Source organism: Lepisosteus oculatus, unplaced genomic scaffold (assembly GCF_040954835.1).
Source record: "Lepisosteus oculatus isolate fLepOcu1 unplaced genomic scaffold, fLepOcu1.hap2 HAP2_SCAFFOLD_93, whole genome shotgun sequence".
Taxonomy (NCBI): domain Eukaryota; kingdom Metazoa; phylum Chordata; class Actinopteri; order Semionotiformes; family Lepisosteidae; genus Lepisosteus; species Lepisosteus oculatus.
The window spans coordinates 504,522-508,514 of record NW_027168429.1 but is presented as its reverse complement, the minus strand read 5'-3'; the positions used below and the strand labels follow the sequence as shown (position 1 = coordinate 508,514).

At 36.3% G+C, this 3,993-nt stretch overlaps 1 non-coding gene across 1 annotated transcript; it reads left to right on the top strand.

Annotated features, from left to right (window-relative positions):
• Nucleotides 1-267: 267 nt before the first annotated feature.
• trnar-ucg (transfer RNA arginine (anticodon UCG)) lies at nt 268-340 on the top strand. The gene has a single exon. It is a non-coding gene; the product is annotated as a tRNA-Arg (tRNA).
• The last annotated feature ends 3,653 nt before the right edge of the window (nt 341-3,993 follow it).

Below are 3,993 nucleotides of genomic sequence, written 5' to 3'. Positions count from 1 at the left end.
CTCTTTTCAACATGGAATACACCTATTGTCTGCAAGATGTGACAAGTTCACGGTGTTTTGGAAGAAAACCTTTTTTCTTTGAATTCAAAATCAATCAGAATTTCAGCATGACACACCAACACTTTTTCTGTTTTAAGGAGATGATATTTTAAACCTGATAAAAATAGTAGGAAACACAAGTTTCTTGCTGTGAAAATTTAGATGGGGAAGTGTACTACTGGTAGCAGTGTAGAGCTCTCTGTGGTGGAGTGCAAGCGCATGTTCTATGGGCCAGTGGCGTAATGGATTACGCGTCTGACTTCGGATCAGAAGATTGTAGGTTCGAGTCCTGCCTGGTTCGTGAGGCTTTTAAACCTCTCAGGTTCCTCGGTAACAGGTTGCCGTCATGTATATGAACTATAGAAAAGCATCTGCCACAACAAGTAAATTAGCACGCAAGTGCGGGCTAGTTAACACAGAACTGTATGGAGATCATCTCCAGCTCCGAGCTCAATTGCAATGATAAAACATGCAGAACAGAACTGGAGAGCAGCTGAATTTGTGCTCAGTAGGGTGGGGAGGACTCAGCATTGCTATTGTTCTAATTGGCATGAACTGCAGGGGATCTGAATCAGAACACGTCACTTAGTTCGATCATTGGGTCAATATGTAGGCCACGTTAATATAAAATTATTACTTTGTCTGTCTCGTCTTTGTATATAGCTGAATGTCCCTGACAATTTCATGTTAGTTTTTAAGAACGACATTGGTGCTAATATATACATATATAGCATATAAGGAACACGTAAAAGTTTAGTCCATGCTGAAAAGATAAGAAAACCGCCACAACGTTTCATCTTGGAATAAATCTTTACTTGTTGTTTTGCAGCCTACCCATTCTGACCTAACTCCTCCCTTGAAATTCCCTAACAGATAAGGGTACGTAACGGCTCATGCGATGCTCAGTTGCAATTTGTCCCAAAACAAACAAGAGCAGCAGCTGAGGGTTTGAGTTTGAACATGCACTGTATTAAAGCAGCTTTTATTTCCATTGATAAATGCTAGATATTCCTACAGAGATTCTCCAGGTAGTAAGCGATTCCTGTTTCTGTTTCTATTTCTGTTTCATATATATATATACAGTATATATACAGTATTGTACTATTATTATATAACTGTTACACTGTGGCTGTATTGTGTGTGTTAAGCTGCTGTTGCACTGCAATTTCCCTCACGGGATCAATAAAGTATCTATAAGAAGACATTACCAACAACGACCACAAGATGGAGATATTGTCTAGACATTACCAACAACGACCACAAGATGGAGATATTGTCTAGACATTACCAACAACGACCACAAGATGGAGATATTGTCCAAAGAGGCAAGAAGGGCAAAGCTGCGATAAGGTAAAATCATTTTTTGTAAGAGATTGCTGTCAGAATGCACATCCGTATCCCAAACAGAATCTCTAGTTAAATATGATCATTTGTGAAACAGGCAATTGAGTGTCTGCTACAATATGATTGCTACAGATGCAGCCATTCAAAATGCGCGGGCGTACGCTGTACGCAGTCTACCACAAGTTACCGGTAAATACCGCGAGTTACCGGTAAATACCGCTAGCAAAATAATAGTATCCGGAATTTCCGCAAGGTGGAGCTAATAAAGCTCAACTTCTCATGTTTGAGCTGTAGCCATCAAAGTCTTTAATGAAGATATTACTAATAGTATTAATAATAAATGAACTTGGACAAGCTGTAAACTCAAAGTATTGCCCTGGTCCACATTATTTTTTTCATTGACCGTCTTTGTAAAAGTAACACCACAGCATTTCGCAATCACGCATTTTTTTCCAATCATGCAAAGTACAGTAATTTTTGAGAATCGATTCACCATGCCTTTCACATGCTCATAAAAGAGGTTGATTTAGGAACATAAACATATTACCGTATGCAAACTGTACTGTATACAGTTTGTATATGTATATGTATATGTATATTTAATGTCTTAACTGTGCCCGTTTAAGTATTGAATATTTATATGGAATTTTACCACTGAAGGGAAATCTTAGTGCCTGAGCATAAAAAGAATAGGAGCATACTGCAACACGTGTGAAGGCCATAAACGATATTAATTTTGGAACATAAACATACAGTATATGGCTGGTCTCGGTACTTTAAAGAAAACATACACGAAACATGGTTTCATTATGACCAGAATCGGTCTTGAGATATTTTTAACTTGATTTACAGTATTTGAGAGGTATGTCTTGACACCGATACTACGTAAATACTCCTCACGTATATGTTTCTAGGTTTATATTATGCATTTCATACGGTCAAATTGCTTTTGAGCAACTGATAAGAAGCGCGAAACGGTATGCCCAGGGCGTTTTAGTTTTCGTTTTGTTTTAATGCAGTGCAGTGGATTGATTAGAGATATCAAGTACATACAAGTCATTTTTTAAATGTTGTAGTTCGTCTTGTAAAAATGTTACGAGTACATCTTCTGTCAACAATTACACAGGTTCTGTTTCCATATTGCGGTTTTTGGTTATGTAATATTATTTTCTAATTTCACGTTGTGAATATATGATTTGGGCAAACAGAGCCGCAAAGAAGTACATTATGGGTTGTTGTTGTTTTTTTGCAGTTTTATCTAAAATAAGCGATGCTTAAACCTTTGTCTGATTCTTGTGAAACTATCCACACGACAGTTACCTAGGAGTTGACTTCAGTGATGTCACTGATGGGATGTTTCTAAAAATCCATCCTCTGTAAAACATCTTCTCTAGTTGTTCTGCATATGTATTCGCTAATGAAGCTGTGTGTTCTGAGCCTGGTTCTCTACATTTCTGTATGAACCAGCTTAGAGGGCTAAAGACAGCTTGTGTTTAAATTGAGTGTAAGGTAATTTATGCTTCTAAAGTCATGGTCAGCATTTATTATTGTACTGTGCTGTAAACTTCTTCTGTGCCTAATTACATTATTTTATAGTCGATAATGTTTCTGTAGTGCTTTTTCAGCCCTCAGCATGTGTCTGCGCTGGTGGTGCTGTGGGTTAGGTTCCTGACTCCTATGTCACATGGTCTGTGGTTGAATCTCATGGAACTATGACTTTAATTTTTAACAAACATTTCTTTGAAAAAATGAAACATTTCCCTTGGTCAGAGATTAAATAAAACCTCACTCGCATCAAAACAAATTTATATTTCTAAATATCACAACATGATCGAATTTACGTCTTTTTAATAACAATGAATAGTCACCTATGCGTTACAAAATAAACATTTATATTGATTTGAATCGCGTTTTGATTTAAATCGTAAACGCGTGTTTAAATATATGTGTTTAAAGGCGATATACTGTATAAAAGCGCTTATTCTTATGGAATGTGTTCGGCCGGGGATTCAAAAAAAATATTTTTTTTAATCGCGTATCTAAGGAAAATTGCAGTATAACTTTGTTCATGCACAAACAGTGGCATGTTACATTATAATTTGGGTGTCTCCTCTTGCCAGAAAGCTCTAAATTGCATTTTGAGTGCGGTTTTTGACTTTTTCTAAATTGCAACCCATAAATAAAGCTGATACAGTTTAGACTTACTGTATTCTAAACTGTATTACAACATCACATTGGACAATGCAACGTAAATTGCAAAAATGCACTTGGAATCTGTCCAAGCCCTACTACAAAAATTATTTAAACTGCGACACTTATCATTCATCTTTAAATAAACTTTATTTTATATAGCGTTTTAAGCGAATAGGTAATTAGATTGCTCATAAACCTAATCGCTTTTTCTACATAAACACAGCGTGATTGCTCTCTGAAAATGTTTTTTTCTTTATATTTAGGCTCAGATTTCAACTATAGATCGTATTATTATAAACTTTCTTGGAAAAATGTCTTTTATGTAAACCATGTTTGCTATTAATTCATTTAGGGCTAAAATACGTTCATTGTCTTCCAATCGAGTCGAGTTGACATTGGAAGCTTGCCACGCCCGGA